We start from the raw sequence: 12,847 nt of genomic DNA, 5'->3' as shown, positions 1-12,847 counted from the left end.
AAATAATTTCTTTTGAAGGGCTACAAAATTTTTCAAAAACAGAGGTTCTCCTACATATGTGAATTCTTTTTTTCCTGTTTAAAAGGCAGACTTCATAGCTGGAGGCAAAGGGAACATACATTATCGGGTACAAAGATTTGTGACTTATCCAGTAGGATCCATGGCAAGGAAGGGCTTGACATCTACCCCTTTGAAATGGTAGCAGGCTTTTTCTGTTCATTTTCTCATCTCTCTTTTTTTTTAAGATTTTATTTATTTATGTGAGAGAGAGAGAGAGAGAGAGACAAAGCATGAGCAAGGGGAGGGGCAGAAGCGGGGGGGGGGGGGGTAGGGGGGAGGGGCAGACTCTCCACTGAGCTGGGAGACTGGGGAGGGGTTCCATGCAGGGATTCGATCCCAGGACCCTGAGACCATGACCTGAACCGAAGTCAGACAGTTAACTGACTGAGCCACCCGGGCGCCCCTTCTCATCTCATCTTTATTTTTTTAATTTTTTTTATTTTTATGTCTCATCTCATCTTTAAAACAATCCTACGTAACAGGTAGTTAAAGACATTTTACAGTTGGGAAAACGGAAGCCTAGAGGTTATTTATCCAATGCTGTGGGACAATTAAATGGTGGCCATATTAGGAGTCTTTCTGACTCTAAGACCCGTATTGCACCCTGGGTGACCTAAGACAACAACCATATTCCACAAATACTCAGCAGGTACCCCTTAGGGCCAGGCACGCGGCTGACAGCTGGGGTGCACTGCTGAGGAAGGGCAGACGGGCGCCCTGCTCCTGGGAAGGCTGCGGTGGTGTCACTCCTCAAGTCCCAGTTTGCTCTTTGCTCTTAGGGTTTGTTTGGTGATTTTTTAACCCCTGAGGGGAGGAGTTGACAGATTGTGAACACCAGTAGTTATTGAATTGGTCTTGTCCCAAGGCTTCTTAAAAATAGTTTTCAGTGAGTGCCAAGCCCTAAATGTCTCCCAAGTCGTCCTGAAAGGAATGAGAGCAGGTTGTACTTGGATCGTGGAACCTCCCTCGGCCTGGAGATGCCCCGGGGCGGGGGGGGGGGGGGGTGTTCTCAGTAAGCCCGTTTTTCTCCACAACTCTGCAGTCTTCTACCTCTGGGGTTAAGTTCTGTTTTGTGCATTTAAAAGCTGTGCCTTCCAGGCATGGGGGTAGCAGGCTTAGAATGGAGGCGGGGTGAGGGAAGACAGATGTTTGGAGCTAGAGGAGAGACTCCATGAGCTGAAGGGCTCCCCGCTTCACTTCAGTCATCTTAGGGCATGGATCGTGTTTCTGTTTTTATTTGCCATCGTGAAGGGCAGGACGTGGGGGCACAATTTGACCTTGGGGTCGCCCCTGCCCACTCGGCCCGCTCAGGGCCATAGGTGAGCACCTGCGCCCTGTAAGCAGCCCTGCGCGTGCCGACTTCTGTGTCCTGGACCCTTTTGCATCCTATTGGACACCCCCCACCGCACTCCCCTCTCTTTCTTCCGTCAGCGGAGAAAGTTTGCTTGCCCACCACAGCCTGACTAGCAAGGGACCTGGATTAGCCGAACAGCTTTCCCCACTGTCAGCATGGGACCTAATAGGGTTGGTAGAGAGGGTGCTTTAGAGGCGCTGGACCTGACAAGGAAAGCTTCTGTAATCTTGCCTTTGTTTAGAAATATGAACTTCGAAACCCTACTGCAGAGAGTGTCAGCAGCCACGCTGATCCGAGGCCTTGGGCAAATTCATTTGAATTGCTTTGAAATTGGATATTCAAAATTCAATAAAAATAAGCCAGCCTGATGGTACAGCTGCAGCATTCCACCCATCCAGCTGGGTAAGCCGCAATGATTTCCAGGCCTCGGACTAGCAAAGCCCGAGCGTGATGGGAAGATGAGTGCCGGAGCTGCCAGAGAACTCTTCCTGGCAGCCCAGCCCGCCGACGGCTCCCCGCCAGCCGACTCACGGAGCGGGGCTGGCTTTGGCACCAACAGGCTCCTCTCACTGGCCTGCCTCAGTCGTGTGGCCAGGGTCCAGGGGGAGGGAACGCCTCAAGGGCAAATGGATAGGGTGTCAGAAAAACAATAACATCACAACACTCCAGTTGTTTGGAGAGGGCCTGGACTTCCCAAATACTCTGCCACAGATCCAGGGCCATCACACGTAGGCGGGTTTAATTAAATTGTGTGCAGATGTAGACAAACACCATCATTTGCCCTTGAGCAAATGCTACTGCTTTTGCCTATTAAGGGGGACGTGGCAGCCTGGGAAGATGCTGTTCCTACCTACTCTGGAAGGTTCCTCTTCACCGTTGCCCATTTGGAAAGGCTGTTTATTCTCACTTTCCCCCAAGACAGAAGCTTGAGCTCCCTTCTTCGTGTTGGGGTATTGCCGTTATGAGTAAAAACTGTGAAATGCCTATTAGACATAGACATATGCAGAAGGAGATAGATGCAGACACATACAAACATATATGTACGTACACACTGATACACACCGGTGTACACATATACACAGACATTTATAGATAGTTAGACCAACCTGGGAAGAGAATTCATCCGTAAAAAGTGTGTCTCGTTACCCCTAAGAAACTTGCTCAGTTTTCACAATCAGGCCCATCATACAGCCTTGCGTGAGTCCAGCCTCTTTTCTTGGTTGGAATGTGTGTGTGTGTGTGTGTGTGTGTGTGTGTGTGTGTGTGAAGCGCCTCGAGTCAGATTCCAAGAGAAAGACTTCCGTTAACCTTCTGATGGTCGTGGTGTGCCACCCACAGTACCGTACCTAAAGAGGGGTAATTGGAGCGCCTGCTTGCAGGGACATTGTTAGCGGCCCACTCCATTGGCCTGCGTTACGTATCGCCAGCCACTCAAGGGCCAGCCGTGAAATTTAATTTGGAGTTTTACAGACACATTCTGAATCCGAAATCTCAATAATAACTTTCCCTTTGCTCAGCCTTTTAACTGTGAAATTCAGTTGGGGAGTTTCGAAGCAGCAGGTAATGTCACAGCACTCCAGAGGGATTTTGCCAGAATTCTACTAAAGTGCTTGCAAGTGTCATTTCCATATTTAACTAATTTCAGTTTTTAATTAGCTCCATGTGAAAAATGAGAGTTCACGCTGAGCTCCTCTGTCAGCACAGACGCTTGTTTCCTTCCTAGGATCTCAGGACAATTAAGAAAAAAATAGTTGATGCTACAGTGAGTGTGATCATGCACCACTCTCTCAAGCCCTAACACTGCTCACTGACAGAGCGTGGCACGGGCCGGCCTGCTCGCCAGACTGAGAGAGAGCAGTTTGAAAAGGGGTTTTATTTTTTTTTTAATATTTTGTTTACTTATTTGACAGAGAGAGACACAGCGAGAGAGGGAACACAAGCAGGGGGAGTGGGAGAGGGAGAAGCAGGCTTCCCGCGGAGCAGGGAGCCCGATGCGGGGCTCGATCCCAGGACCCCGGGATCATGACCTGAGTTGAAGGCAGACGCTTAACCGACTGAGCCACCCAGGCGCCCCTGAAAAGGGGTTTTAGAGGCAGACCCACGGATCCCAGATCTGAATGGTTTTTAGCGGCAGAGAGTGTATTCTCGTCCCTGCGTTCTCCAAGATGACCCGAGATCCGTCTTTGAGGGAACTCTGGATGAAATAGGTGGCTACCAAAATGGCGTTGCTAAGGGAAGACAGGTTTCCCAGATGCCATCTGCGTGCTAAACTCTGGGCATCCAGGTGACTTTAAGGTCATTCGATTTCAGATTCTTAAGGCTCTTGGCATCTGAAAGTAACTTCTTTCTGATTAAGTTTCAAAATGCAGTTCAGACATGGAAATTTGTTAATCCTACATTCAAAGTGTAAATTTACCACTTGGGACCAACATGCAAATGAAAAACTACATAGTATTCAAAAAAATGTATTGAGAGGTTCTGTTTTGCATAAACTGAAAAATATTTGATGTGATCAGATTTCTGAAACAATTTCAAGGAAGCCAAACAAATGCAGGCCCTGCATTTCATTTGCATAGCATCCATGCTAATGGCATTATTTGTTTAAAAGAGAAGATTCATTAAAAGTTTTAAAAATGATTGAAGTGGAGAAGTGTGTGACATTTGTCTTTAGTAGCAATTCCTGGAAATTGGTTTGGAAAGTAGAATCCTTCTTTTTCTTTTGTTTTGTTTTGTTTTTGTTTGTTTTGCTTTTTTTGGTTTTTGGGGGTTTTTTCCATGTGTTTTAGTGTTGGGTAATTATTCCCCATGGGCAGTGGACATTAACAGATGATGTGTTGGTGAGAACACTAGATATCTCCAACAGGAATTGAAAATTGGAATCTCTGTGCTGAAAAGAAGCCTCGGGTATTGGTCTACGTGTTTTGATTGGGAAGCAGAGTAGAATGCAGGTCGACTTTTCTTCCCTGTTCTCTTGTCTCCTGACTACGCAGGAGTTACAAAGAGCAAACAAATTTGTGGATCAAGTAGGCTGTCTTTTTGGTATAGAATTGAGAAGCACGTGTCCTATAGATTGGCAGAAATTCCACCATTCAAGACTTCTTTGTATAAATTACACATGAAAAGATGGAGGCAAGTTTTTGAACATGAAGAGACCACCCAGAAGTTGTTTAAACTAAAATAACTGCCACAATGAGTAGCATTATCCAGCAATGAAGGCTTAATTAGCCAGTGAGTCTTGAGGTTCGGATTTGATCTCCCAGTTTGAGACAGCTCCCACCTTAGCTCAGAGGGTATGATACTCCCCTCCCCAGGCTGTGATGGGGAGTGGATTAGTAAACTGAGAAAAAAAAAAAAAATCTCCTAAATCAGAGTGGTCTGTGGAGTTATCTGGAGAATGATTACAGTTTGGATCTTTTATATTTCTTGGCTCTTTTCATGGTGTGAACTCAGTTAGACCTCTTCTGGATCAGTGCGGGGTAGCTACAGTAACAAGAAGCTTGTCCTTTCGTCAGGGGGTTTGGCCTACAGTTCCTTTGAATGCCGAGGACCCCTCTGGAAATGCAAAAAGCATTCAGGAGCGGTGTCCCCCTAAACACTTATCCGCCGACACAGGGATGAGCAATCAGCAGTCCCGTAACAGGGAGTTCATGTAATAGAACTGTAAGAATAACGCACATTCTGGAGGGTGAAGTCAGAGAGAGCAGCAACGGATATGGAAGGTCACAGACTTGAGTCAGAAGGATAAATGCAGAAATGGACAGTACTTTTAGAGAATTTTATGTGAATTCTGGGTCTGACAACTAAGGGTAAAAACCAAGGTTTTGTCACCAAACCCTTTAATCTTATACTTAGTAGTCGTCCGCTTATTCATTAATTTATAAAACGAGTATTTTCTGTTGCCAAGTAAGAGCACAGGCTTCAGAATCCGGACTGCTCAAGATCAAATCCCGGTTTTTCTGCTTACTAGCTACGAGAGCACAGGCAGGATACTTAGCCTCTCCCTATGACTTGGCTTCCTCCTTATAAAATGGGCACAATATTAGTTCTTGTCTTACAGGGGTTTTGTAAAGATTAAATGAGATCATTCTTAAAAAGCCCTTGGCACAGTGTTTGGCAAAGGAAGGAGCTAAATAAGACTTTTTACTATGCTAGGTCCTGGGTGTACAATAGTGAACCAGACATTCTTAATCATTACCTTACCAGAATGTACAGCAGTATATCCAAATAGAACCACTCAGCATCCATTCAAGGGTCAATCAAGCTTCCAGTTTCTATATGAAATAAGGATATCAAATTAGGAGTATAGGATGGGACCATCTCAGCAAAAATAAACTAATTAGCTAAAGCCACTTATAAAAATAATCCCTCCCATGGACAAAGTAGTCCCATGTGCACTCGCCAGGAAATTAACTACACCACATGCACATGAGCACACGAGTGTGCACACACACACGTGCACACACGTGAGATGACCCTGAAGCACATTTCCCAGAAAGACTATAGAGAGCCAAGTCACTCTCACCCAATGAGATTTGGCTCCTGATCATGGTATGAAGCACAGGCTGTGTGGAAAGGACGTTGAAGGTCAACTCTGAGATCATTGGCACTTCATTAAGGAGTTTATCCTAAGTGCATGGGGCTTTCCCAGAAAAAAGAAATACAGCCTTCTCCTTAAGTCCAAACATGCTGCTGCTGAGAGGCCACTAGATTGGCTTTTTACTTCACTAAAGCTGTCATATAATTTACCCAAAGTTTTTCAGGCACCATCACTTCTGTTACCAGATTGGAGAACACAAAGGAAAAGTTGCCTAGCTCTACATCTTTCCTAGAACTGCCCTTGCCCCTGCACTAGCTTTGTGTGTCCTAAATCTGAGCTTGGTTGGGTATGTACCCCCTAGGTCTGAGTTCTTTCTCAGATACTTGGTGCCGCAAAATTCACTCCTGGTCACCAGAATAAGAAAGTGTTTTCTAAAGAAAAATAAAATTGAACCATTTGGTTTTCCTACTTTAGGAAATATAACAGAACCTCAGCTTTGGAGGGCTCCATCTTTTGTTAAATATTTTAGCAGAGAATAAATCTCTAAGTTTTGTTTGTTGTGTTGCATTTGCTTCTGGTTTATTGTTTTCCTCCGTGTGGAATGTTTCAGTAACAACTGTTTGTTCTTGCTGTCTAAGAAGTTCAACACACAGGTACTATAGCAGATTTATGTGGTAGCAAGAAGACATCACCTATTACTTTGTGTAATAAACTTCCTTCCAGAAGGAAGAGAAAAAATGGCTGTGCCTTGACTGCAGAGCAAGTTTAGTAAATATTTATAGGAATCAACACTGCCAGCAAAAATGGAGCTTGCAGAGATCTTTAGGTTCCAGATGTTTAGCCAAGACTGAGGAGGAGCAGGCCTTGCAAACTGGTTGCAGTGAGGCTGCCAAGAGGAGGGAACCAACACCCAGCCTCAGAGATGGGCACCGACCGGCGAGTTAGCCTCACGCTGACTCTCTCAATATCACATGTCTCCAGGAGCTTGGGCAAGAGTGGAATCACAATTTGATCCTAGTTGAATTTTTTTATAAATTCCTTAAGTCCCACCCAGGAATCCCTTGTACTATACAGAGCGAACAGCCGGGCAGTTTTGACACTTTGTGGAAAGTTTAGTTGCCTATACAGATTCTCATCTGGGCAGAGAGCCATCCCAGCACATGGTGGAGAAGGGTCTCAGGGGTCCCTCTGGGCATGGACAGTGTTTTCCTCTGGAAAGAACTCTGTACCTCTTCATGGTGTTAAACAACTTGTGGTAGACACAACATGGGGAACCTGAGTGACTCATATCAGTTCCCTTGGTGACAGGGTTGGCAGATTCAATGTGGGATGCCCAGGTGAATTTGAGTGTCACACCAATAACAAATAATGCTTTTAGTTGAAGTGTGTCCCAAATATTCCATGGGAAATTCAAATTTAAGTGGCATCTTGTATTTTTATTGGCTGAATCTGGCAACTTTGCTTGGCAGCTAGGTCTGTACTCACAACTCTTCACGTCTTCGTCAAGTCAGACCTTGCCTGGGATGCCTGGTGGCTCAGTGGGTTAAGCGTCTGTCTTCGGCTCAGGTCATGATCCCAGGGTCCTGGGATCGAGTCCCGCATTGGGCTCCTTGCTGAGCAGGGAGCCTGTTTCTCCCTCTGCCTGCCTCTGTCTCTCTCTCTCTGATAAATAAATAAAAATCTTAAAAAAAAAAAAAAGTCAGACCTTGCCCCCAGAGTCCACAGTATTATCTTTCCTTGCTGGCCACAGTGACTGGCCCAAGCAAGGTGGTGACCCCCAGCCAGGATCACCAGAGTCCTTGCCTAGGATGTCTATAAGTGAATTTGTAAAAATGAAGTGTTCTTTTCTTTGGTGGTCCAAGGGCGTGGGGATAGGAATCTGGCATTGTTTATGGCCATTGTCCCCACCTCATGGAGAAAGCCCATTGACAGAGAATAAAGACAGGGCTTGACTGGCCAGCTACTCCTTTACTTCTATGAGCTATCTTCACAGCCTTCTAGTAATTTCCCTTTTCTACTCAAGCCAGGTCAAGCTAATCCCTAATGGTCCAAAGCTAATACATAACTCAACCTCCTGAGTTCAGCATCATAGACTATAGACAAAAAGCACTTTGCCCTGGGAGTGCTTATGGACAGGTATTTACAATAAGATGCCCCCCACCACTGCTAGCCTGTGGATCATCTGGTTTTGGGTGGCTCTGTGCCTGATAGCAGGGAAGGGGATGCAGTCGTCCTGCCAAACAGAGCAGAGATCCCCCAAGGCCCATCTGCCACTTGTCAGCACCCCAAGCCAGGGCTGACCGGTGAGTGGAGGGGGGTGCCTGCCCTGCTTGCCATCTCAGACCTGCTGTCCAAAATACCTGCTCTCTAGAAATATCTCCCCTGCCCTAAGTGGCATCATGCCCAAAATGTCCACCCTTAGAGTTTATACGTTTGGCTGAAATCATTAATCTCCTCTGTAATTGCACATCCATCAATGGTAGAAAATGTGCAGTTGTTGTAGGGAGGGCTGTGGATGAATCCATCTATCAAGTTCCAACAGATTTAAGTTTTATTGAAGTGGCTGATAGTTTGGGAAGCACAGCTCTGAGAGAATCGAATGGGAGTCCAGGAACCTGCCAGTGTGGTGGGAAGGCATTAGCACAAGTGGCCCTGCTGAGCTGGGAGGTGGCCGTGAGTCTCTCTGATAACTGGTCACCTTGGGCAGGCAGAACAGATACAGAGCAGGTGCTGGGAGGGGGGCAGACATGCTAAGAAGACATGCTAAGAAGGTACCTGCTTTACCATTTCGCTTTGGCCCAGGTCTGGGTCTGGCATTTTTTCCATCTTTCCATCCTGGCTTGGATGTCTCTTTTCCATATGACGTCTCCTGGACTGTCTCTGACATCCTGCCCGTGTGGGCAGAGACCTAGTACACCTGGAGAAAGGGGTCTGGGCTCGCTTACTTTCTCCACGCTTATGGAACTAAACAAGGGGAGCTTGTTCCTTCCCTTCAGTTTCCTTCTCCCTAATTGCTGTCAGCCTTACTTCACACAAGACCAGTAGTGCTCAGACCTGAGCATTCATCAGAATCACTGACAAGGCTCTTGATCCATAGATACCTGGGCCCCACCCCTGCTGGAGTTTCTGATTTGCAGGTCTGGAATGGGGCCCGATAATTTGCATTTCTAACAAGTTCTCAGGGGATGAGGATGGTGCCCGGTCTGGGAACCACAGCCCGAAACCCCTGGCCTGGACTGTGAGCTTTTTGAGGGCAGCAGTGTCTTAGTCATCCCTGCATCCCCAGAGCCTAGCTCAGCACCGGGCACAGAATAAATTAGGAAGCGCTTATTAACACAGCTCTCCCACAAGACACAAGCCTTTGTCCTGTTACGGTGTCAAGGCTCATTACATGAGCACCCTGAATTTGCAGATATCAGGTTAAATGCAGAAAATATTGACATTTAATGTGTTTTTATGCAGTGGCTCTCTGGAATATTAACAGAGGATTCAAGGTGGCAATCTCAGTAGAGAAAGGGAGGTTTGGGGCTTTTCTGGAAGCTCTATTTGCATAGGAAACACACAGTTTTTACTTAGACTGTATATCCGTGGTTGCTTTGGAGAAGGTTGGTGGAAATGATTAAGAATTCCCTTTCCCACCCCTACTGCACCTCCCAACCACTGGTTGGTGTTGCCAGTGACATCACAGGTGCACGAAATCCGTGATTCAGGTCAGCAGGTCTGAGGCTCCTCTTTAAAGCATCACTCCAAAAGGACAGCTTCAAGTCAGTGCAGTAAGGTGGAAGCGAATCAGATCGGGGATCTGGGCTTCTCAAAAATGATGCGTGGCCTCCCTGCTGAGGTATTTAACCCCTCTGCGTCTCTGGAACCTCTTCTGTAAAATGAGCCTGGAGGACATGATCCCTGTTTTTCTACACAGGATTCTATAATTTTAATTCAGAATGCAGGCCATCTCCAATTTAGGAATGGCCTATTTGCTTGTAACCTAACGATTTGGAATCTGAAAGATACTTGTCTCCAGGTGGACAATGTTATTTCTGACCAGTCCATAGAACCACTGTTGCTGGTTGAGCTCTTAACTCTGTGTCCAGCTGAGCTAAGTGCTTTGCGTGCTTGGTTTCATTTAGTGGGACAACCCCCTGTAAGGGAGGGAGTTTTAACATTCCCATTTGGCAGATCAAGAAACTGAGGGTCTGAGAGATCAAAACACAAAAAGCATACTTTCCCAGAGATTCCCAGAGACTGAGGGCCAGGGCCTAGATATGGATTTGAAGTCAGGTCTGCCTGTTTCCAAAGCTACTCTAACCATCATGCTCTCTTGTTTCCACAAAAATATGCTTTACCCAACATGCTGAAATGTAGAGTCCAGCCCTCAGGTACAAGACAAAAAAAAAATTTTTTTTTGACACTTGTTATAGAAGAGGCAGAAAGCATTGCAGTTAAGAGCTCTGAGCCACAGTCCCCAAGTTCAAAGCCCAGCTCTCCCACTGTTGACAGAATGACCTTAAGCCAGTTACTCAATCTCTCTCCCATAGTTTCTTCAGCTATAAACAGGTATAATGAAAGCATTTGTCTCTAGAGCTGTTGTATTAAGTGATTAATATATTTAAATTAGACCATGTGAAGTTACTGATATTCTAACAATATTTGATCTACCAAAAATGAGAATTTCATGTCTACATATTTGAAGTTTTTAGAACAGCGTCTAGCATACAGTAACATTGCATTAGTGTTGGCTGTTACTGAAAATTGCTTTGAGGGTTTGCAGTATCTGAGGTAATAGTAAGTAGGTGCTCAACGACTGCTGGTGAATTTATGAATGAAGTAGAAGCTGTGATGCCCAAGAACACATCTGTGGTGGTGTGGGCTACAGAGACCCTTCCCCCACAGGACTGGGTAGAAGGCAGGTGGGGAGGGTGGGGTTCTTGGATTCTAACAGATGCCAGACTCTCTTGGCATCACCTAGCCTAAGACAGGAGAGCTCTCAGCAGGAAAGACTGACCCCATGGATGCAGCCTCTTTGGAGCAATGTTTGATCCTCCAGCCCTGAAGAAGTGAAGAAAAATCCACAAAGTGGAAGGGGTGGGAGGTTAGGCCTTATGTTTTGCTTATATTTTGCTTTTATACAGCTGGAAATACAAGACAGGCATGGGGAACCTTCTTTCCAGCCTGCTCCTCTATATCTACTCCTCTGTTAGACCACCGTAGAGGACAGAAAACACAAGTAATGCTTGCTATATGGGGACGGAAAGACAAATGTTGTAAGTTCTCATTTCCCCAAATACGGTAGGCATACCACTAGCAGCATGCACAGCTGATGACCTTGGGTGGCATGTGAGTAAATGGCTTGATTTCAGTAGTTATGTTTACTTTAATGTATCACAAAGCCTTATAACTAATACATCAAGTGTTTTATTTCACAGATATTATTTTGGGATGAGGCAAAATGGATTAGATTTTTTAATGTGGTAAGGAAGTGATCATATGCGGGGAGCTCAGATTTAGTAAGAATCGTGAACGTGGTCCTTAAAGACTGAGGTGAGGGAGACCCCAGTAGGGGTCTGTGAACCATCTGTGCATGCCTGGCTCTGGCACTTAGCAGCTGTGTGAGAGTGGGCAAGGTATCTCTCTAAGCCTCAGTTTCCTAATCTGGTAAATGGTAATAATAATTCCTACTTCCAAAGGTGATTGAGGGCAGGGGGTAGTGATCAAATGAGAAATGCCTCAAAAGCAGGTGGCCATCGAGAGCCTGGCACAGCACAAGAATGCCATAGGTATTGATTAGTACTATTACCATTATTCCTCTCATCCTGGCACACTGTAAGACCTTGGTTAATTGGATGTTTTTAAACACAAGTTTTCAAACCATTGTTCCATTCAGGAAATAGTTCTTGAACACCAGTGTTTAGACCTGGTTGCTGGTTGCTGGGGCAAATTCAAAACAGAGGGATAAAGATTCACTCTCCCCCGCCAAGGTGCTCCCTGCCCAGAGGTTGGTGCAGGGAGAAGTAGGTTGATCAGTAAATAAGACATTATCATCTAAAGCCATAAATGCTGTGAGACATGTGGATACAAAATATGCTGGGAGCACAGAGGAGGAGATGAGCCTAGGAGAATCCTACTAAGCCACAGTAGTCTAGAACTACTCTGTCTAGTAGCCACATGTGGCTACTGAGCAGTTGAAAGTACTGCACAGAGCGACTGAAGAACTGAATGTTTTCATTTTATTTAGTTGTAATTAATTTAAATTTTGAAACTAAAGCAGTAGAAAATATTTTTCTACTTAACACACTTTTATTGTTTTGGAAGGACCACATTTCATTTTAACCATTGAAGATTTAGCATCTGTGTTGGGATAGGCCCTCAGTATAAAACACAAACCAGATTTAGAAGACATAGTGCAAAAAAAAAAAAAAAGAAAGAAAGAAAGTAAAATACCTCATTAATGATTATTAGGTTGGATATATATTGAACTGATAATATTTTGGATATACTGGGTGACCAAACATAGTATTAAATTTGTTTTTACTTCTTAATGTGGTTACTAGAAAATTTTAAATGACATATGTGGCTTATGTTCTATTTCTGTTGGACCAGAAGCAGAATGCAAATGACATTCTGAGTCGAGAACCAGAGAAGTTCAGGGGTGAGACCCAACTCTGGTTCCCTTGAATGATTCTTTCCGACAGTTCTAGAGCAAAGCTCAGAGGATCTGAGGACACTGGTTATGAGGCTATTCCTGGGGCTGCAGAAGGACAGCAGTGTCTCTGAGAATTAGCCCTAACCATGGGAACTCAGTAGAGTAGCCAGATTTAACAAAATGTTTACAACGCAACAACGGACACCTCTCGACCCTGGACATGTCGCGTATCTGCACCAAGCCTCAGTCGCTTTAT

General features: G+C 45.2%; 1 protein-coding gene across 6 annotated transcripts in view; it reads left to right on the top strand.

Moving 5' to 3' along the window:
* The window catches only part of TENM2 (teneurin transmembrane protein 2), a 924,727-nt gene that overhangs the window by 689,518 nt on the left and 222,362 nt on the right, over positions 1–12,847 (top strand). The gene's annotated exons all lie outside the window — the stretch shown is intronic.

Source organism: Eumetopias jubatus, unplaced genomic scaffold (assembly GCF_037043125.1).
Source record: "Eumetopias jubatus isolate StellerSeaLion01/CBP00866 unplaced genomic scaffold, mEumJub1_p1.0 scaffold_5, whole genome shotgun sequence".
NCBI classification, from domain to species: Eukaryota; Metazoa; Chordata; class Mammalia; order Carnivora; family Otariidae; genus Eumetopias; species Eumetopias jubatus.
The sequence above is the reverse complement of the archived record's forward strand: the minus strand, read 5'-3'. Positions and strand labels throughout refer to the sequence as shown.